The sequence below is a fragment of the Phalacrocorax carbo genome, chromosome 4 (genome assembly GCF_963921805.1).
Source record: "Phalacrocorax carbo chromosome 4, bPhaCar2.1, whole genome shotgun sequence".
In the NCBI taxonomy this organism is placed as follows: Eukaryota; Metazoa; Chordata; class Aves; order Suliformes; family Phalacrocoracidae; genus Phalacrocorax; species Phalacrocorax carbo.
In genome coordinates this window covers 73,765,256-73,789,234 of record NC_087516.1, presented here as the reverse complement: position 1 = coordinate 73,789,234, position 23,979 = coordinate 73,765,256, and the positions used below count along the sequence as shown (strand labels likewise).

Below are 23,979 nucleotides of genomic sequence, written 5' to 3'. Positions count from 1 at the left end.
ATTTTTGTGGAGAAATGTGTTTATAAGCTATATGTCTCGAAAAGTATATCTAGATATTCAGAAAATATCTGAATCTATATTTTCTTCTAGACTAGAGAGAAAACCTGTATGTGTATGTGAGATGTGTCTGTGCATCCTGCATACATCCCAGATAATTACTTAGTGTCTGCATGACACTAGTACATCAGAAACTAACTTGTACAGAGAGCCCAGCCATATTAAGAACCTTGCATAATATGCACATTTCTTGGATATTTGCAAAACAGTGTTTTAATGCTATTTTGCAGTCAAGGAATGGAAAGGCAGATTAAGTTATATGTTTAGTGTAAGACTTTGTACCAAAAATGGAAATTGCATGCCATCATTTTTTGCAGACTTTACCTGGAAATCAATGAAGAGGAAACAGGCTGTGTTAAGAAAGCATATTTGGATACACTCAGGAAGATGCCAAGACTGAGCAAGGAGGTCCTCGTCCCTTGTCCCCCAATGAAAACATAGTGACGTTTCTGTGATGCCCCTGCCCGCTCCTGCAGAAGATTGGCAGCATCAGCCTTGGGACGTCAGAGAAGATCATGGGATGAGCCAGAGAAATGTTATGGAAAACTAGGTAGGTGCCAGTAAGTGTTTCTCTACAAAGCTTTTAATTGAATTACACTTGAGGCTTTTCTGTGTTTAGCAGTCAAGGTGGGTCCTGAGTGTACATATTACAGTAACTGAACTAATCATAGCTATTTGTTGTTGTATTTTGATTAGATTATTAAGATTTATTTAGAGCAATAAATTATTTGCTCCATATATATGCTATGTTCCCTTTTGATGTTAAGTTTTTCAGGGTAAAAAAAACAAAAACAAACAACAAAACAAAAAACCCCAAACAAACCCACTCCATTACTAGAAAGTGCAAGAAACATTAAATTTAAATGACAGCTAAATCATGAATAATTTTCTTTGGGTATATAGTATCCAGTATTTTGCCTTGAATATGACACAGAAGGAGGAAAAAGCCAAGTCAAAGCTGCTGATACTTTCATACCAGTAATTAACATTAGTTTAATCTGAGGTCTGTGCGAACCCAGAGGGAAGGCGGTTACTGAATTCATGGTTTGGAACTTGAGAACAGCCAGCACAGGACTAGTGTCCTGCTTGTTAAATCACATGGCAAGTAAAGGTGTGTGCTTTGCTGAGAAGAATGATCATGCTGGCTGAGAGACAAGGTCTTCCTAACTCACTGCGTTGTTTCTAGCAGTGGTCAGAAGGGATGGTTAGGAAAATAGAGAAAGAAGGCAGGTATGTAATGATCTTTCCTATAAAAGAGTCTCAGCTTTCTATAATCAGCAGTGTAGAGATTTGAGTCAGCTCCTTTATGCAAAACATAGTATTCAATAAAGGCTTTTCATAGATCTTTATTCCATTAATTTATGTAATTTCTTTTTGAACTTCTAAAAGATTTTCCAGTAAAAGTACTGTGCCAGAGCTTCCACAGAGTGTTGTGGAGTATGGGGAAAAAATACTGACCATTTCCTTACTTAGGCCCACTTCATCAAAGGCCAGCTAATTCTTGTGTTACGAGAAGAGATTTGCTATAGCCTTTGTAACTCTTATAAACATTTTCAAACATTTTCTGCAGTCATTCTTTTGCTGGGTCTGAAGCCGTCTTGGCTGTACATCATTTGCAGTTCACAACCCTTTTCTCATACCTCACTTTCTGAATTGTGTGTACGCAGAAAAGGATCCCTGACATAATGGAGATAGCAATGGCAAGAAGTTCACTGAATAGCTACTCTAATTAGGGTGTGACGTTAATTAGGATACAAAGATTTCTGCGTAGGTCAGAGAAAGAACAGCAACAAAGTGAAGTAAAATGTTTCCAAGGGTGAGATACAGGTGACAGCAAGAAAAAACGTCTTCATTTTTTCTTACTTTGCTTTTAAGTTGAACTTTCTAATGATTTATAAATTTATAAGTTTTGTTAAGGTTGCTATACTTGATAATACTATGCTTTGCAGTAAAACTTCACAGTAACAGACAGTTCTGCTTAGAAAAGTAACTGAAAGGGTATTCATGTTCACTGTTACTTTTTATATTAAATGTGCTTAAATTATGCGTCAGTCCTGATTTTTCTGATCGATGTTGGTCCAGGAAAGCCAAGCAGTTCTTCAGCTTTGAGTTTCGATAATAGTAGGGATTCCTAAATTAAAATTTACATGACAGCCCAATGACACAGGATTGAAAACCCAACTAAACACTCCTGCTGCATTTGTGTTGGATTTTAAATTGATGGAATTCACAAGATTTGCAGACACTACTTCAACTCATGCTGAAATAAACGAGGATTTTTCCTTTGTGTTTCTGCGGTCTATGGAGAACATAGAATTCTAGCACAAAAGAAGCATTTTCATTATGAAACATCTGCTTATAACCATGTTTTAAGATGTGGTTCTTGAATGGACACCAAAATCCTTGCATACTGTATTCATTCTTTTGCCTAAAACTCCTGAGGCAGAGGGTGTAAATGGTGCAGCAGCAGCTTTCAGAAGTGTGAAAAAATATTTCATACTGTTGATGGGAATTTCCTCAGCAGTATGTCTAGTAGCACTATTAGAATTTTGGGTGTAGTGACACTGCTTGAATGATGTCCTTTTGCTATCATTACTGCTTTGATTGTGTAGCATTTTAGTGGTATGGAGTTTATCTGGCTTTCCCTTTAGCTGTTTAGTAGACATTTATGTGTGGGAATCCAGTCTGATTTATTTTTAAGTGTTGCAGAGGAGCTAGTGGAGAAGAATTTGCTAACAAAGGCTGCTCTATACTGTTGGAGAGGTCAAGAGCTTTGCCAGTCAGTTCCTTCAGTCGCAGTCAAGTGAATGGTCTCATAATGGAACTTGCTGTAATGTTGGGAAATTAATTGCATACAGGGTTACAGGTTTTTTATTTAGCTTAAAATTCAGACTACAGATGATTCCTAGAAGCCTATTAATTGAATCGTTATATGAACAATAATTGTAACTATTTTTTCCTTTTTTAATTGGGAAATTATTTTGATGTGTAAACCATCTCACATAATGATGTGCAGCTTAAGTATCAAAACAGGAGGGGTGGTAAATGACAAAATATGACACACACACCATCCCTTTTGTATGTGCTGTGTAATCATCTTTTATTGTCCTAAATAGATTCTAATTTTCTTTCCCATCATTTCTTTAGACCATTTCTTTCTGGAAAATTTTAGAATTGCTCATAGCATGGTAAACAGGCTTCAGTTTTGTGTATGGATGAACATGGTTTCCCTTCCATAAAGGGAAACAATACTCTATTTTTAGGTTTGGATGTGGGTCTTAGCTAGGGAGGAAGTTTGTTTTTTGTTGGTTTCAGTTAGAGTGTGTATGGAGAGGCATGGACAGCACTGTGAGGCTTTTTCCACCTACTTCCTAAGAATTCAGCATCTGGTTCACAAAGAATGATGGAAAACACCATGGTCTCTTAATATTCTGATGGTCAAAAATGATGACATAATTCACAACCATTCTTTCTGTTTTGTGTGAAACGTTAATTTCAAAAAATCATAAAACTTCTGTTCCAAAGGGCTTTTGTTTGGGTGAGTGGTTTTTATGCCATTTTGTGTCTAGCATAAGCATATATCTATCCTTTTAGTAGAGCAGTATTTTAGCATTTATAGCAATAACAGTCCATTGAAATTATGAAGATGAAATAAAATTCAAATCTTCTAGAAATATTCTACAATAAATAAAATATTGGGCAGAAGCTCTGGAAGCACATCAAATATTTGTGGACTGTAAATGGACCATGAGGAGAGCATACTGTCTGTATGTTGGGAGGCTGTAAACTCATAGAATCATAGAATCATTAAGGTTGGAAAAGACCTCTAGCATCATCAAGTCCAACCATCAGCCCAACACCCCCAGGCCTAAACCATGACCTGAAGTGCCATGTCTACACATGTTTTGAACACCTCCAGGGATGGTGACTCCACCACCTCTCTGGGCAGCCTGTTCCAGTGCCTGACCACTCCTTCAGTAAAGAAATTTTTCCTAAAATCCAATCTAAACCTCCCCTGACGCAGCCTGGGGCCATTTCCTCTCGCCCTAACACTTGTAACTTGGGAGAAGAGCCCAACACCCACTTCGCTACAACCTCCTTTCAGGGAGTTGCAGAGAGCGATAAGGTCTCCCCTCAGCCTCCCCTTCTCCAGATTAAACAACCCCAGCTCCCTCAGCCACTCCTCATAAGATTCAAGTAGCGAGGGTCCCTCACTGGCAAAAGTATTTATTTGTGACTATCTTTTATGTTCCATGATGGTAGAAAACCATTTTGTGTGTGTGCTTTTGTTTGGTACATTGGTTTCTCTCAAAAATACGTGTGTGTTTTGCATTTCTGGGAATTGGCAGTAGCAAAATTTGGCCCCATACTTATATTTCTGGTGACGTGCTGATATAAGAAATCCATCTAAAACTCCACTCTGAGGACGCTATTCTTTGTTAGCAGCCCTTGCTGTGGAACACCGCAGAATTTGGTGGCAGTTCTGCATACACAGCAGCTACAGAACTGTACCCTCAGTACAAGTGACAAGGGTAGTATTAGCTGCTAACCAAGGGCTCCCTAGAAAGCCTCAGGGAAGCAGATATATGAGGGCTGTTTTTGCTAGGAAGAGCAAAATGACAAAAGAGGAGATGGATTTGTCTTCAGAAGCTAGATTTCAACTTATTTTAAAGGAGCATAAGGAAATAAAGCAAGCTAATAGACTTTGTAGTCAAATGGAAATGAGAGCAGGTTTATTGCTCTTTAAAAAAAAAAAAAATCTATTGCAAAGCTTTCCACTTATGAGGCAGAGGATGGAACTGAGCACATAGAACTTGACACACTTGTTTTTTATGCATATTATCAACAGAAAATCTCCTATCTGTAGATAACATTAGAGATATGAGCAGTTTTGCAAGAATGTGGGCACACCAGCTGGTTAAAAACAGGGGAAAATGAAACTCCAGGGGAGATGAAAATGTCACTAAAATTGAAGGTCCGGTTTTCCCACAAATGCCTGCAATGAAACCTTATCTGTGTGTACATGTTTATTGTTTAAGAAAAATATTTTTTCTGATTGAATGACATATTTTATTAAAGATTTTAAAATAAACTCTTTCACAGACAAAAATCTATAAAATTCAGTTGGGCTGTAGAGTTTCCCTTCCAGCTTAGGGGTTTTGCTGCTGAACCAACAAGCAGACTCTCAATCTTGCCTACGCCTTCCTAAGGGGTAACATGCCTATGTGTTGCTCCGAACATTTCATATTGCCGTTAAAGTCCTTGGGCCACTCGTGGTTTTTAAATCACTCACAATGCCTTTTTGAGGGAGAAGCTCAAAAATGCACAAAATGCCATTTAGAAGTCTAAAAGTGGATATCAGTATCTCAAAGTATATAGCATCAGGAACTCTTAGTGAGAGTCATGGGATAACTGGGAGAATCACTGCGATCTTCGAACATGGAAGAAGAATAATTCAAAAATGTACTACTTGTATATACATACGAGGTAATTTTTTTAAAATGGTGATATATATTCTTAACCACGTTTGATATATAGAAATCAAAATACAGCTATCCTTTACTGATGCATGATCAAATATATTCAGGTGAAACTCAATTTCACTCTGTTGCGCAAACAACATTTAGCCTAGAGTGAGTATTCACACTTCTGCCAAATGTAATGTAATTCTTCCAGAGGTAACCTACAAACAAATTAGTTTTCTTTTGCAAGGTGTACTTGAAAAGGTTGCAGGAGAGAGTGGGAGATCAGAGAGCATATGTTATTGTTCAGTAAGGCATGCAGCAGATATCAGAAATTAATGAGGCAAAGAAAGCGAAGGCGGCAAGCAGTGCAATCAGCGGCAACTAAATTTGGGAAAAGCTCAAGTGTTCTGGGAGACAGGAACATTAAGTGTTCTCTCCTTTTTCTATATGACAAACTTAAAAATGTGGAGACTTGAATAAAAGTGTTGACATAATTATGCATGGAGGTAGCCATTGAACTTCAAAACAAAGCTGTAAGTCGCTAGTGCTATGTACCGAGATTAAAACGAGCAATGAAGAAATACAAGACAAATGGATCTGTAAATAGTATCGTTCCATAAAACAAAATTTCTAGTTGGGATAAATAACCCCATGTTTCCCAGAGAAGCATCAGAATGCCCATCGCAGAAAGGATGCTGTCTTCGTTCTGGAAGTGTGAGCAGTTTTAAACATCTGTCTTCTGTGCCTTGGTACAGACTTGTTCGTACGTTCCACCAAAAGGAAGTACATCATAATTATTTTTATCAGGCCGTGGGATAGAATGAATTTATTGATACTTTGTCGTAAGGAATAGAAAGATACCTTCAGGCCTGCTTCATGGGAGGAGGAAGAGGCAACCTCTCTGTTCGGAGTGGCACGCTGGATGTCAATACTGAAAGGGGTGACAGTAACAAATGTTAAAATTCTAAGATACACAGAGCACATGGGTGAAGTTGGTCAAAGCAGATAGGCGTACGGATTTTGGATTTTTGTTTGTTCTCTGAATTTTGAGGAAAAAGAAACCCTTTAACAGCCAGTGTTACACAAAAAGCGGCACTATTTTTGTAAAAATAATGATAGGTGTTCTGAAGCAGTTTGAATTTGTCTCTGTAAATACAAGGTAAAATAAATGAAGTTTATGGCTTTATTGGTATTTAAGTGGGCTTTATCACACTAGAAAGTTCCTCTATTCAGGTAGTGAAACCATTTTACCACTTGCACTTTTCATATTTATAGTTTCAAAGTAAGCCAATTTCAGCTACTGATCTACATAGCTTGAAAAAATTTTCGTTTATGCATAATAATTGTGGACATCTGTATATATTTGCAGAACCATTTGATTAATTTAAAAAAATATCTACCAAACTCTCCTTGCTTTTAACTGCTTGGTAGATCTCAGTGCTATGTGGGAGTTGACAAAATTCTAAGCTTCATTACTTTGTAATAAAAAAGCTCAGCTTCGAAATTGGTCAGTTTATTGATTTTTTTTTATTATTATTATTATTTTTATTTTATTTTAGTGGCAAGGGATTTGAATGCATTCACTTTGTAGGCAGTTACTTTCCCACTTTCAGAAACCAATCTGCTGTTGTGAGCAGTGAATTAAGCATGCAGATATTATGGTAATCGGAGAAAATGAAATGTTCACACTAGGGATGTATCTCTGAAAAATTGTGCGGAATATCTTTTCTGAAACCTTTGTCACTGAAAAAATATTTTAGCCTGGATTATACTGCAGCTTTTCTCTTCTTTTCCATGTTCAGCTTTTGGAAAAATTATGAGGAAAACACAAATATTTTATTTCATGTTTTGTTTCTTTTTCATATATGTGGTATTTATAAAAAGCCAAGCCATTCATGCTGTCATACCATTGCCACTCCACCCTCTCCTCTGTCTTTTCCTGTTAAAAATCTTGGAATATCTTCTATTCATAGTAAATGCAAAGAGAAGGAAACAATCAATTTTCCACAGCAAATGCATTAATTTTGGGCTGCCATTAGGTCAGGCTATGGTACTGGCTATATCTTGCCTGAGAACTAAAAGGGACAGGAGGTGTCCTTTGCATGCCCGCATCATCTGAATCCTACAAAATACCCATCAGGGCCATGAGGCAGCACCAAAGCCGTGGGTCAGTGAGTTTGTTCATAGACATTCGACTCTTGCCTTCGTCATGGAGTTTTGTTTTAAAGAATCACAGAATGGTAGGGGTTGTTTTAATTTGTTTAAGATAAGGGACTAGGGAAACAAGGACCAAACTTGTTGTGAGTCACAGCTGGCCCCTGCTGTGCTTTAGCCCCTGTGCCAGTCTGTGCTACTCGGGAAATACACAAACAGGAAAAACCCACTGAGTCCTGCACACAGTGAAATTGAACTATTTAGATAATTGCTTTTCTCAGAACAGTTTTATTCTGATTATCTAGAACTTTTGTATGTTTAATTTTGTTGTGGGTGCTGGCTTTGGAGATAATTTTCCATAAAATTAAATTACAGCAGTTGAAGAAATAAAATCTTATTAGACCATCTAGCCTAAACAAACACTACTTTGAAATTATTGTGCAACATTAAAGGATGTGTTCATTAAAGGCTGCATCTGATTTTTTGCATTTAGATGTCCTTTGTATTTGCATAGTGTTTCAAGCCTTCAGAATTGTGCAGTAAATGTGACTAAATAGTTTTCATTGATACTATCTACTTAGAATCCATAACATAGTGCTATGAATATTGATTTTTAAAGATATGAGTTTTGAAGTAAGGTCTTGATAATTTGAATTGGCGTGGGTCCAGCTGGATGCAGTCGTGAGTTTTGATGCTTACCTGTGCTGTAAAAGATAAGTGTAAAGGAATAGCATAAAGCATATAGGGTAAAAGCCAGACTCTCGATCAAAATGCATAATAAATAGGTTTCTTAAATTTTCCTTAGAAGAGAAAGGTTAAGGAAGGTACAGGCAAGCTGCAAAATGGGAAAGGAAACCAAATATTTGATGGCAAAAGTCTTTTGTTTCATTGGTCACAATAAGAAGTGGACTATAGCTATGTAATTGGCATAAGTTCTTTTACAAATGTTCAATAATTTGTTCTGGTATCCCTTTATAAATAAGGACTTAAGAAACAGCCAACATGGATTTTCAAGAACAAACCGTGTCAAATTGATTTAATTTTTTTCCTGGGCTTTTGGGTTAAGTGAGAAGCAGCATCTGCCATACATTTTGTTTTCAGAGAGATTTCTTACACTGACCTCTCTACATTTCAGAAGCAAACCATCAAGAGGTAAATGGACAAGATGCTGAGATGAAGATGTCTTTGTTTTTCATTGTGAAGTTGGAAGGACATTCCTTATGGGTTGAGCCTTGTTCAGATTTTGCTAGCACTCTCCGTGATAGAAAAGATATTTATTAAAACTTGAAGGGGTATTGTAGTGCAGGGGGTTGCAAGCACTTCAAAATGGTCTTGGTAAAATAAAGTTTTGTGAGGAATAATATCAATGAAGGTAAGTGCAAGTGAGAAGATGGGAATAATAAGCTATACAGAAATGCTGCTAAAAAGGATAACAGTGCACCACAGTCTGTCAGCAGTATGGTGCTGTTCCAGAATAGCCAGAAGTCATTCTGGGATGTGTTAACAGAATTACCGTATAGGAGTTATGGTTATTATTTCTATTTGGTGCTGGTTGGGTCTCAGCTATAGAATTTGAAGAGCTCAGGGATACCTATAATGATGATTATGAAAAGAGAAAATAACAAAAAATACAGGAAGAATTTTCTAAAAAATAAAGTCTAAGGGGGATGTTGGATTATCAGCCTTGCAATAAATACTGTTAGAAAGAAGTGATCATCAGCGCTTTTGGGACTTTTTGGTTAGGTTTGGTTTTTTTTGTTGTTGGGTTTTTTTGCTAATGGAAATAGAAACAAATACTTTTTTGTTTGTTGTTGGTTTTTTTTAAATCCAAGCTGTTTTAGAAAAAGTTTTCCACCTGGAAAGTTTAGCCCTGGAGCAGCTCCTACAGGGACACTCCATCAGATGATTAAAAAAAACCAAACCAAGAAAAACACAAAACACAACCCCCCAAAACTGGCACCACAGACTTGTGGATCTTGCTTGAATATGGAACACCCAAATTAAGTTACTATATCATATCATATAGATTCCATGTATTGTAATTAGACTATTAATTGTTTTGGAGTGGAATTTAGGTTTTCTGCATTTAATCAGAAAGCTTTTTCTTCTACTATGGCAAATGTATTTTAGGTTTCTTTTTTGAATAAATTTTAGGTTTCAGCAAATCTGTGTTTCCCATTAGAAAAGTATATTTGGCAACAAATTCCTGACTCAAACAAGAAATCCAGCATTGTTATACAGAAAAAGGTATATAACTGATTAAATTCCTGTTTGACAGTGAACTCTTTGAATATATCTTTGAACAAGTTGTAATTCCAGCTATGCACCCCTAACTCATACAAATGACCCTGAAGAGTTAGGTCTTCTAATCAGTCAACTCTAATTTATACAGCCTTTTTGTTTTTATGACAAGAGGAGCTTTGCTGGTGAGTTCTGAGTACTTCTGGTACTGAATATCTGAGGATAAACAGGGAGAATTTCTGTGGTTTAATGCACAAGTACATTCTTGTTTCTATATATTTATAAATGTGTATATATAAAAATTCTATACATAAAATATAATTTACAGTTTTGTAAAGATATCTATAGTTATCTTAGAAAAATGCTCTGCCAAATGGCTGAATAATTCTGTATTCTCACAGCCATTAAATAAATAGGAAGGATGACAGGTCTTATAAGTTGATTACTTGATCTCAGCATATGCTGCCAGTCCTGCTTCAGTGTGCCTAAACTATAGTCAACTCCTGTATCAGCAGGGCAGCAGAAAAAAATTATATTAGTATATAAAAACTTAATATTTAGATATATTTATACAGCTTAAGATTTAACACATAACCAAGCTGAGTATCTCTAGAGCATAGTCTGTTACATGTAAATGTACATAATACATTTGCTTAGAATATAAGAGTAAATATAGTATATATGTGCAATGTGTTTTAAAGTATGTTGTCTGATGATCAAATGGCATGAATCACAATTAAAGAGAAGACTTATTGTCTTTTATGTGCATTGGCTGACCTTGCTAAGACTTGTGAAATTGTTTCATGAGAATAGGAAAAAATAATCAATTTCTTTGGCTTCTTATCTAAATTCACCCTGAATAATACTTAAAATAAAATTTGGGAAAGTGTGTCTGAAATCTAAAGAAAACAGTAGCTATTATGATGACTTTTTATAGCTTTAAAAAAAAATATCTTTTATGACTGCTCTGTTCCCTGCAGTGTATCTGTGAAGTGCAGAAAAAGTTCACAGCAGATGATTATACTAAGGTACCAAAGCTAGTGAAGTGTGAGATAATCTTTTGAGCTGAGAATTAGTGTCTCGGGCAACCAAGCGAGAAACCAAAGGGGAGTTATTTCTTCAGTAAAGTTTAACATCTAAGACACACCTGAAGCTGTAGCTCTTTATTACTGTTCAAATCAATACCTTTGACCATCTGCTTACATGTTAATAAAGGTTTTCTGAAGGGAGTAGGTTGTTTTGACAGGAGACAGTGGCTCTGCTCCAAAATCCTATTTTGGTTTTGAACACAAATTTCTACATTTCAAATAGAATAGAATTTTCTAGTACAGGAAATATAACATTTATAGGTGTGTTTTGTACATTATCCAAATGTGCGTATGCAGGGCACACATCCCCAGATTTTCCTTGTAAAATCATAAAAAAAAGGAAGGGGGAAGTGTGGCCATTTCAGTGGATTCCAGTTTTGTTCCTAGATTACACTTCTACTTACCCCGCTCCCCCCCCAAATCCCAGAAGATTTAAAAGAACAAATTACAAATTTCGGGGAAAACTACTTGACTTCGCATTAAAGTTTGTCATCAAGACTTGGACATAACACCTTCAGTCCTGTCTAGTGGAACTACCTGAAATAATAGGCTAGAAAGTAGCTATTGACAGTTTCTAAGTTACACTGTGCCCTTCATTTATTATTGTAAGGCTGTGATGAGATAAACCTTACTTTAGTGGAAACTTTGAAAACCTGTTATGAAGTACTTAAGGCAGTATTGTGCTCATTTACTGGTTTTATGAACCAAGAAGCAGTCTCTTCCATGATAAATTATGTGTTACTCTCTTGATCCAGTGATATAAGCCTAAAGAGTTGAGAATAGGGCAGCTTAGGGGACGTATCAACCACACGTAGCAAGGGCTTGAAAAACTGTGTAAAAAGCAGGGGAAAAAACACAGTTTCTAACACCAATGTAATTTCAGAGCCGTATTTCTTTTGTTCACAATGTTCATGTCACCTGTATTTGCCAAAACATAAAAACTGGAATAAAAGATTTTCTATCCTCTTAAGTTTCCCTCAGCTTTTCTCTTAAAATATTTGGTTATTATTCTGGGTATATTTTTTCATCCTCCTTCAACTTGTCTCCTTGGCACTTTCACAGCAAGAACTGACATTAAATATTCTCTCAAACTTTAATGCATTAGGCCAAGGATGGTTAGAGGTGTTAGGTGCTAATAAAACATCTGGCATTGCAAATGGTCTTTAAATAAAACACATAAGCTTACTTTGTAGGTGTAACTGACCCACTAATTATGCATTAGTGTGTCTGTGTATGGTGCTGCTGCGTGAATTAAGTACTTGCCACTCATTGACTTCTGAAGGACTATGAACAGAGTAGTGAGCAATGATTTAAGAAATCTATTGAAAATTAAGAGTCAGCTCTATGTAGTTTTTTATTAACTATTTAAAAATCTGTGATTGATGAATGCTGTTGGCAAATGCTCTACCTAATCTTCCAAGTCAGATGAAGCAGTTGGATTTTATTAGAGATTAAAAATGAGTGTGTTTGCACTGTCAGTGCTGTTTCAGAGCAGTCTTCCTTTAATATTGCCTTACTTTTATATACTTTCACCCATAAGCCAGTACCTCTGGCTTATGGTGCATGCATGAATGCTTGTGTGATTAGCATAGACTCACAGAATGGGTGAGGTTGGAAGGGACCTCTGGAAGTCATCTGGTCCCAGGACCATTTCCAGATGGCTTTTGAGTTTCTCCACAACCTCTCTGGGCAACCTGTGCCAGTGCTCGCTTACCCTCATAGTAAAAAAACCAGTGTTTCCTGATGTTCAGCAGGAACCTCTTGTGTTTCAGTTTGTGCCCACTGCCTCTAGTCTCGTCACTGAGCACCACTCAAAAGTGCCTGGCTCTGTCTTCTTTGCACCCTCCCATCAGGTGTTTGTACACATTGATGAGATCCCTCCATATGTGACAGGCTCTCCTTGTTCTGTCTTAAGTTTGTTGTTCATCTTAGTTTCACTGGCTCTTTTACAGTGTCCAATTCCCCATTTGCAGAAGACATTTACTTGCAATGATCTTAGCACTTCCTATAGTGGGGAGAGGTGTAGCGTCTTGCCAGATGTTACTACCAGGCAGGTGTGTTCCAACAACGGTTCCACATTTTCACTGCTCTGAAGAGTTCATGTTATCTTATACTTCATTGAAGATCTCTATGCATTCATTAGGATAGTGGCCTTGAGTGCTTTTAATGCTTCTGTTGCGATTTCACAGAATCACAGAATGGTGGGGGTTGGAAGGGACCTCAGGAGATCACTTTGTCCAACCCCCTGCTTGAGCAGGCACACCCAGAGCAGGGGGCACAGGGACATGTCCAGGCGGGGTGTGAATGTCTCCAGGGAAGGGACTCCACAGCCTCCCTGGGCATCCTGTGCCCCTGCTCTGGCACCCGCACAGGGAAGGGGTTTTTTCTCATACTGAGGTGGAACTTCCTGTGGTCCAACTTGTGCCCATTGCCCCGTGTCCTGTTGTTGGGCACCACTGAAAAGAGCCTAGTCCCATCGTCTGTTAAGATTAGTTAAAGAAAATGATTTCTTGGTAGTAGAGAAGCAGGTTTTCTGAACGCAGAAGGATTCTTAGTCTGAGGCTTGAGCTCGTGATTAAGTGACAGTGCCAGAGCCAGTGGTGTTGCCAGTCGTTACCCAAACTTCAGACCTATTTAAGTGCAAGAACAAGGACTTGCATACGAAAGAGCATAGGAAGGATTATGCTGGTGATGCAAAAGCATGCTGTCTTCAGGGAGGCAGAATGAAAAGATTCAGATGGGGAAATATGCTTATACAATAAGAATATCTTCCCTTAGTGGTATGTAAAATGTCCAGGTACTCTCCAATGTGACTTAAAGTTCAGGTACTCTTACAATGTGACTGTTAGAGGAGTGAATAAAGTATAAATACACATGGAAGTTTTTGTTGTTAAATTCTTTTTTCCATAATGTTTTTACTTCAACAGCTTAATGAAACATTTTAATATTACCAGGTGCATGTTAAGGAGGGTAAATCAAGTGTCTGAACTGATGTAGCCTCGCTGTGACATGCCAGTAGTGACCATGTCTGGTGCAGATACGACTGCTTATCATCACGTCTTGTAAAGTGATGATAAGTGACAAATGAATTCACAAAGTTGCACGCTTCTGATTCTGATTTTAGGGACAAAATCTTGCCATGTGCAGAGTTTTAAACATTTTGGTTTGGGTTTTTTTTCCTCATGATTCTTAAGGAAATATATTTAATGTTCAGTTTTTGTATTGTTTCTCTTTGTGTATGTGTCCTTCCCCCTCCCCCATCCCCAGTTCTTAAGAAAATATATTTTAGAAGGTGGTTGTTTCCCAGGCAATGTGTATTTGCCATCCAGCTATCTTGGCTGCTGTGTTTATTTGCTTGCCCTTTGGATCAACAGCTGCTTAGGAGCTCTTAGTGTGGCTGCTTGCCATGTGGTGGAGAATGAGAAGTTCTTCCTCCAGAACATCTCTTGAAATTTTATTTCTTTGTCTCAGTGGAGGAAATCCCAAGGAGAAAAGGCAGGAGCTTGAATCATCCTCCCTAAGTTGTTTTTAAAGGGGAGCTTCATGAAGGTTTTTGTCTTGTTGCCTGCTCTCCCAACACAGAGAAGCAGCAGCCTCCGTGTGTGGTGTGGGATCCCATGGCTGTGGGGGTGGCCTGGGGTGGCCCAGTGTTGCCCCCGCACCCTTGCGGAGCCTGCTCCCTACCACAGGAGCACCCCGGGTCACAGCTCAGCCTGCATGTGCGCGAGAGCTGAGCTCCCGGTGTTGGTACCTTTGCGTTTGGTGGCAATCAGAAGAGATGTGTTTCACGTTACTGAATCCAAGAGGTCACGGAGTTGTGTAATGTTTTGCACTAGTGTTTTTCTCACTTACTACCTTTTTGGCACAGGAGCTCTATTTCAGCCTGTGAACAGCTTACTTTTCTATTTCTTAGTTATACTGTTGACTGGCGGGCGAACAGAAATTTGTTTTTCTGTACTGTAGCAAATATGCTGTATTTTCAGCATAGGGCTGATCAGATATGTTCACGTGACAAGTTCTCCTGCAGTCTGGGTGGATTAAAGAAATTAGGAACAGTGGAAATAATGATTTAGCAGAACTGTTCTTTTACTGTTCTTTGAGGCAAGTGCCTGAGGACGCAGAGTGTTTTCAGCAAATATTTCAGCAGATTCTGAAAGGACTCAGGAAGATTGATCTGTTGTCAATTGCCCCAGAAAATTGTTATGCACCTCTGTGTTTGAGCTTATAAAAAAAAATTATCTTTCGTTGATTTGCTTAATTAAGTACTGTAAATTTAAAGAAATACATGTGGCAAGAAGAGACAAGGGACTTCTTACAGTTAATAAGATTTTTGCATCAAGTTTATTAAGAGCAACTGATTCCACAGTGGTTTACCCAAATTACGGAGAGGGTAATATCACATGGCTTGGACGCCTCATCTGAAGTGATGAAATACTTCTCATTGTAAAAAGATTTTACGAGCTTATTTTCTTGAAAGATTGTTCTTTCAGGATCCCAGGTTTATGATATAAACAATATTAGCTTCTGAAAATAAAGCTACTAAACTGTTCCTGCTCATCACCCAGGCCTTTCCATATAAGTCATTCTTTGGTGCATTAGTTTTCTGTTTACCTTTGTGTTTAATTCCTGTATGCATTAATGCAAAGAGCTTAAAACAAAGCTAATATAACATAATCATCATTATTTCAGCAGGTCAGCCCCATAGAAAAAAGCGTGTCTCTTCTGCTTTAAGCCTATAGCAGTTACAAAGCAAGATGAAACTTTTAAAATTAAACTAAAGCTGTTACTTCTTTAAATTAATACTTGTTGAATTATGTGATAGTTTGCACAGCTTGAAGTTTTAAATTAAATTATATTTAAGATCACTACTGTGACTAAAAACAATAAAATACAAATAGTGAAACACACTGAAAACTTAAACTTGCAGAGTACGTGGAACGCTCACAGCCTTTATTGGGTATTTCATTACTCAGATTGAAAGGGACAGGGGATTTTATTATTTTATTTTATTTTATTTTAGGTGGATTAGCTTCTGACTTCTGCTTTACCTCAGGTTAGTTACTGGACACATCACTGACCACAGAATGGCTCCTTGAAGGCTTCTGAAATCCAAAGATGTAGTTTTTCCCAACTCTACTATAGTTTGTTTCTGACAGCAAGAAAACAGCTTTGCTAAAGAAAAGCTTCATAGCTGTGATTTATTTATGTAGCAGTGAGTGTTTTCTATGACAACAGAACAACCTTTTCCATCAGCTGAGGCCCAGCATGGATGTGGAAGTTAGCCCCGTACACCTTCCTTGCTTGTATTTTCAGTGTGGTTCTAAAAGAGAATAACCTAAACTGTCTCCTGGACATACTTACTAAGCACTCAACAAGGTTTATTGTTAATTTATTTCCTTGGAATAACTGAGATGCTGCTAGTAAGAAACAAGTATTACTTTAGCTCACTCAAGAATTTCTTTTTGTTCTAAGTAAATTAAATTTGTCTGTTAATTTTCTTAAAGATTTCTTTTAATGATTTGTTTTTAATAATTCAAATCCACTGTTACTTTTGATTACCCCATTGGAAATTATAGCCCACAGCTTGAGAAAAACTGGACTTAGTGACAACAGTAGTGCTTTTGGATCTTTGAAATGTATATTAATAAAACTCCAACTTATTCATACAGGCAAAGACACTGTTTTTTTTTAAGCCTTCATTGATTTAATTAAAGTACTAGTAAATTTCCATATAGGGGAAATTATATTTCCTGGGGAAATAAAGATAATTAAACTGAAAAGTTAATGTAGGAAACTGAGATTGACATGGATGGGAGGTACTGAGGAGAGTTTCCTGTGCAGTCAAAGTTTTCAAGTGAGGGGGCAAAGCAAGCAGGGGGTTTGCCTGTCTTTTAATCTGGATCTTGTGCGGGGAAGTGCTCGCTGGGTTAACTATATGTTGAAGCCATGTTGGCAGATATGAGACTAAGTTAAATGCTTGTGAGGGGAATGGACACTGATGAGTGCCTGAAGGAAAAATAATGAGTTACGCTGCAGCCAGAACAACATGTTTAATGAGGCTTCATATATTGCTGTTGAGTGTATATTCTTTCATATACAGTAAGTAGAACTCCTAAGGATATGCTTCTTCTGCCATGCGTTAAGTTAAAAACTGTAGAAATCAGACGTGTTCTGTTTGTTGTCTGTAGTTTTAATCGATGTTTCTGTGATATAATCACAGTATCATAAGCACACCATACAGATAGGGACATCATGTGTCTCTAGATAGGGACAGGCCCCTTTACACACTTTATCTACTTCTGCAGACATTTGGCTGCCCATTAAGCTCTGCTAATTACTTATAAGACCAGAAGTTAGGAAAATGGAGTAAGTTGATTATTTTGATCTAAAATTTCTTGGTTAATTATTAGTTTGCTAAGGTAGGATCAGAACCCTGTCTCACTGTGTAGAACTAAGATCAGAAGAAAACAGGTCATCTGCTCAGGAACCCATATGTGGTCATGTAAAACTGTTGTGGCCTCTTTAACCACACCAGAAAATAATGCTATAAAAGATTATAAAAATGCGTCTGGACAAGAGTACCAAGTCCAGAAAATGGAGCTTGTAGATGCTACGTGGACTGTGTCTGGGAGTCTAAAAGCGCTGCTTTCTTATTCTAGCTCATGTCAACAAGCAGATGGGTATGCTTCTGTCAACCTCTCTGCTTTCAGTGTTTCTAAGTGACTTCTTGTTCATTTTCCTTAGAGTTGTTTTAACAGAAAGGTTGATGAAAAAAATTAGGTTATGCAGGAAATTAGTTTTGAGAAAGGTTAGCCTGATTTTACTGTAGCTTTCATTTTCAGAAATATTTGAAATAATTTTTGGAAAATAGACTTGTATTTCATAATGGTTTGGGTTTTGGTGATAGATAATGCCCAAAAGAACACGGCACTTTCATGATGGATAAGTGTTAAATTTTATCTTTTAAATAATGTGTGTGAGAGAGATCAATTTAAAAGAATATTTTAGTAGTTAACAGAATTTGACTAACAAGACTAGCAAAGGGAGTTCAAATCAGGCTTTGAAACTTCCTCTAAATTTGGTTATTTCAATTTTTATTAATATCATGGGATGATTATATTAGAGAATGTTTTCTAATATATTCAGATATTTTTCCTTGGGAGTTGCATATGATTGTTTTAATATTATCTGGTAAAACCATAAAGCATTGTTTAGACAGAAAATGAGAGGGAAAAAAATTCCAAATATAATACCAGTAATCTGGGAGTTGGGAAATACTGATGCTGGGAAACACATTAGTTTTTTAACATATATTTGGGGGGTTCAATATTGTCAATTTCAGTAAGGAAGATAAGGGTAATGTCCTCAGAGTAGCCAGTACATTTTTGGTATACCGTATTGGCTCATTACTTAGCTGATGTAGGAGGAAAGGTTTTTCTTAATAAAACTTGAGTAGTAAGAAGTTTATATATATAAAGAGAAAACAATGCAAATTATTGTTTTAAACATTTTAAGGTGATGTTTGCGATGTTCCAGGCTTCACCTGAAAATCTTGCCGTGTCTTGGCCTTTAGGGATATTCAGCTCTAATGCAAATGTAGCTGCAAAGAATGTGCTGTTGCTTTTGGAAGGAGAAATTTTATAGTATGTGTAGCACATCAGTGTACTGTATGCAAAATTAAAAATGTTTTGATAAGACATTTGCTCTTTTTGTATCCTATCATTTATTTCTTTTATCTGTAGCTGTGGTAGCGCTGTTTTAATAATTTCTCATTTGTCATAAATAGGCAAACTTATTTTAACAAGGCGTTTGAGCTCTCTCATTTCTCCTTTGCCCTCTGTAGCTGAAGGGCCGAAAAAAGAAAAGGCATTCTTTGTTGCCTTAAACACATTAGAACAAAGGAGAGAAATCAAAAAGCTGTTTCACTGAAGATAAAAGAAAGAAATTTTGGAAATAGGCTGTGCACAACTAGCAACAAGAAACTTGTTTATAAAGGGAGAAAACCCTGGATATTCAGTATAAATAAAAGGCCAGACTATGAAATGTCTTTGTATGTTTTTCTCACTGTGAAACTAATGGGAATTAGGTAACTAAATGCCTTTTGAAGTCTGACCCAAACATCCTAGGTGAAAATTTGTCAAAATCTCAAGAAACACTACTTGTTTCCCCCTTTCAGCACTGTGATTTGAGAGTAGCTTCAGTGAGGTCAAGAGTTAAAGTGCTTTAAGTTGTATGTGGAGGGGTGTCTTTGTCTTGAAGAATCACATTTGCATTGTAAAGGCAAATTTTGCTCTCTTTATTTTCATAGCTCTTGTCATCAGAGACTCGATGACTCACAAACTGTAAGGAGCTTATTGCTCAGACTTGTCTCCAGCATATTTCTTTCCAGAAATATTTGGATTTAAAAACCCTAAGCAGAGAGTATGTTTGTTTACATGTATGCACCTGTTCAGTCCTTAATGTTGCAGCAAAGTTCAGGATTCTGACTTCTGTATGAAGAGTTATTCCTTTCTGCCGTGGAACGCAGTCACTCACAAAAGGAGGAAACATCTGCAAAACGAATTCCACAGTTCCTTCTGGGAAAATATTCCGAAGTAGTATATTACACTTGAAAGTAATGATTTTTTTCTCCTCTGATTATGTGGGATAAAACTACCTGAGGGTAGCATTTTCCTCTAAGGATATCCTTTCTTTGGTGTACCTGTAATGATTTCTGCCCATGCTTGAAGAACCTAAGTAAGATTATGCAAACCCTTCTTAGAAGAGACTTATTCAGTGTTTCAAAATATATTTCTCAGCCAATAAAAAACAACACCCCAACACTTTTTTATATATATATCCTTCATTGTTTGTCCCTCATTATATATATTATAGGAATTCTTTGCACCTCAGAGAGAAACTGATTTTCAGTACTGAATAAACAAGTAATTCTATAAAGAAGTGAAGAAGCAATTCAGCTGGGTACTGTGTCTAGAAATCATATCCCCTATATTTTCTTGTATTGGCTGCATGAAGAATTGGTATATTTTTGTTTTTATTATCGTTAATCCACAATTTTAATCTCTTTGTTAGCTGCCAAAGCTGATGAAGAATCTGTTAGGTGTGCTCTGAAGCACATGGTCTGAGCTTTAAGTCAGCATATTCTGCCTTCAAAATAATAATTTGTTCCTTGTGCTATAGACACTTTAAAATACATTGAGCTGTTATACAGCAAGGTTGAGTGGGCTATTCTGTTGTATGGATAGCCATCTTAGTTTTATAAAGCCCTTATTCCTCCCTTTTCATGTTCTGAATTGTCTTGTCCAGGTGACTACTTATTGCCATTAGTTCTGGTTATGTACCACGTGAATTGGATGAAGGGCTTTGTTTCATTTTCTGTCTTCTAAATATGAATTTATGAGGCTATTGGCTCATCACTTGTTTAACAACATAATCACCGGATCTATTTAAATGAAAGTTTGTCTAAAATTACTTCTCCACATTTGACACAGTCAGCAGAGACTGCCAGATTTTGTGTTACATCCAAGAGAACCTGAGATGTCAAGTGACTCTTCTAGAAGCAGTGCACGTCTGGTTTATGTTGCCTTTTCTCGTGTGTGATAGCAGCAGTTCAAATGGGTTTCTTAAATGGCCCTCATCCATGTGAACAGCTAGTTGATTGTATTCAACTCCCTTTGAGTGAGAATTGTTGCTTAGCACACAAGAAAGGACGGACCACAAGGAGACTGATCAAGCTGATAAGGCAGCTAAGAAAATTGAAATATTTATCCAAAAAAGAATTCCCCATCCCACCCTCACCTCTGGTGTTATTGATGTTGCTTAGTAAAATTGTAGATTCCTGTCTTCAGGTGCTTATTAGACTACTGCATCTGTAGAATGGAAGAGAAGATTTCATTTGGAAGGGACCTACAATGATCATGTGGTCCAACAGCCTGACCAATTCAGGGCTGACCAAAAGTTAAAGCGAGCTAAGGGCATTGTCCAAATGCCTCTTGAACACTGACAGGCTGGGGACACTGACCACCTCTCTAGGAAGCCTGTTCCAGTGTTTGACCGCCCTTTCTGTAAAGAGCTGTTTTCTAGTGTCAAGTCTGAACTACCCCTGGCACAGCTTTGAATCATTCCCATGAGTCCTAGAATCATAAAATCATTAAGGTTGGAAAAGACCTCTAACATCAAGTCCAACCATTAACCCAACACCGCCGTGTCTCCTAAACCATGCCCTGAAGTGTCGCGACTACATGTCTTTTAAATACCTCCAGGGATGGTGACTCCACCACCTCTCTTGGCAGCCTGTTCCAATGCCTGACCAGGAACAGGCTATCCTATCACTGGATACCAGGGAGAAGAGATGAACAGGTCCCTCTCTGCTTCCCCTCCTCAGGAAGGCATAGAGAGTAATGAGGTCACCCCTCAGCCTCTTTTTCTCCAAACTAGACAAGCCCAAAGTCCTCAGCAGCTCCTCAAGGGACATCCCTTTCACCAGCTTTGTTACCCTCCGCTGGATGCAATAAACTATAGCCTTGATTTTTTGGAGATTACAACTTAGTTTTCTTTTTGGGGATGACAGAAGCGAAATAGGAAGTTTTAGCATCACTACATGGTGGGTTTTGTTTTTTTTTTTTTCAATCGCTACATCTTCCCTCAAGTTCTTTCTCATACCCGTTGCTTGCACCTGCTTCTTCCTGCGCTGTTGGCATCATTACTGGTATGGTCAGATATTTATTTCCTTGCTTCAGTTGTTTAACTGTCTGCCTCAAATGCCTCTGTGATGGAGAGGCCAATGAACCAGATAGCAAACTTGTCTGTGTTTGGTGGTATTGGAGGGTTTAAAAACTTTTAGTCTAAGTTTTTGCTTGATTTTGACTGCTGCAGAGTTCGATATTACATATTTATATATGTATATGGTCTCGTCAACATCCAAAAGTGCCTCAATTCTGTTCTGAAAGCTCAACGTGCGCAAGTTATGTCGAAATATGAGTCATGCATATTTCACCATTAATTGGTCAAAATAATCTAGTCTAATTAAATCAGCTGTAAGCTAATGAACAGGCACGTTTATATATAACAGAAAGTGGATTTAGAGAGGGAGAAAAACATTTCAAATAACCCTAAAGAACAAGAAATTTTCAAAAGCATAAGATTTCCCAATCTTCTGCTTGACTGTTAGGAGCTAGAAGTGCACAGCGAATCATAATATGGTCACATATTTAAATCCACATTTTAAAAAAAGTGCCAATCGCCCGAACCCTAAAAGCCAACACCAAACCTCACTGCACTAGCCAACCTTGTATAGTTTGTTTGTAGTTAACGTCATTGAATTTCTCTGGTAGACTTTTTCTTCTATCTTGAGATAAATTTCTTTGTAGAAGTGAGCAAACTGATGTACTTAAGCCTGTTAAAATATGGATATGAGCAATTGCACTCCATTAACATTTAAGTAGTGCATTGGAAGTACAGTTGTACCTTACAGGATAGTGTAACTCCCGGTATCAGAGAATAGATGAATTATAAACTAAGTTTGGTGGCAAATGGTCCCTGAAAGGGATTCATTTGATCACATCTTCTTTTACATGGTTTCTACACTGCTTAGCAAAGCCCGTGAAGTTACTTTTTTAACCATCAGAGAATAGCAAGGACGGAAGTCTGCTAAACAACTTCTGTTATGCAACATGCCAGATTACAAACTAGCTGTTTAGCAGGTCTTTCCCACTTTACTATAAGAAAAATAAGTGTCTGGAGGTGATGGAGGTGGGAAAGGCTGATGAGATTCTTCAAAATGTGGGAAGAGGGAAGACAAAACAAGGAATTGAGCTGTACCTCAGCATCTATTACTAAAAACGTTTGTTTCAAGTAAGCAGTAAGATTTTTGGTTGGGAAGCTTGTGTTGCAGATGCTTTTACCAAAAAAAAAAAAAAAAAGTAAAAAAGTATTTATATAGAAAGAGAATTGAGCAGGATGACCAGAGCTGCAACTCATTTAATTTCGATTTTTATAATCAAGAGAAGAAAAGGAGGACCAGAGACTATGTAAAATCCCTGAAAGTCTTATCTGAGAGGAGCCTAAGGTACTATGCTGATGAGTACTATGGAAAATCCTTGAGTTTAAATTTGCATTTCTTTTTTTTCAGTCTCTGCATGCCTGTCTTCATAAAGCAGAATGAAATCAGAACTACATATCACGCAACAGGGTTCCCTTTCCCTTTTTCAATGTAAGTCAGCGTTGAAAGAGGCAACATGAAACTGAAAACATCACCTTTCTTTTCCCTGTGTAGGTCAACTTATTCATTATTTGCAAAATCTGTGATCTGTATGTATTCCTGACAAAACACTGTTTACATCTAAGCATTGGTAAGAGAATAGGAAAGCAGCTATCGAGAGCGTATGAGCCAGAAAGGCGTGAAATAATGAATAACTTATACTTTATTTTTCTCTAGTAGCAAATTGAGATTACTTTCGCTCAGTAGGGGATGTAGAATGTGCAGGATCTGGCCCTTGTTCAGGAGAGCAACTTACTAAATCTTAGTGTACTGAAGTATTTCTTCTCTGTACTTCATGTAATGCTTCTGAAGTGTTTGAATGGCGTATTTTTGTGTCTGTGAAATTATGAACTAGATGGTAAAGCAATCAAAGGTTGAAGTGGACTCTTGCGTAAGCACGTATCAGCCCTGCAGGGGTAGGCAGAAGTTTCATATACAAATACAGTGACTGAATTTAGTTCACAGTGTGTAAATGGACTGTTGAGAAGATTTTTGTGTTGCGCCCTGATGCCCTGGAATGTATGCGTGCTGTGATGCTCATTTGTTGTGCCATAGTCTTGTATCCCTGAGGATTTTTCAGTGGCCTTCATCTTCAGATGAAGGAAAGCAGGATATGCAAAATAAATGCAGTGGGAGGTTTTCAGAATGACCAAGAAATAAAGTAATCAGCATTTCACCTGCTGTACTAAATGGATGCTATTAGTAAACACATAAA

At 37.4% G+C, this 23,979-nt stretch overlaps 1 long non-coding RNA gene across 1 annotated transcript in view; it reads left to right on the top strand.

Annotated features, from left to right (window-relative positions):
• Positions 1 to 23,979, top strand: part of LOC135313173 (uncharacterized) — a 242,739-nt gene that overhangs the window by 67,872 nt on the left and 150,888 nt on the right. Inside the window, exon 2 of the long non-coding RNA XR_010372798.1 lies at positions 375 to 607. This is a non-coding gene — a long non-coding RNA (uncharacterized LOC135313173). The remainder of the gene's footprint in view (positions 1 to 374; positions 608 to 23,979) is intronic.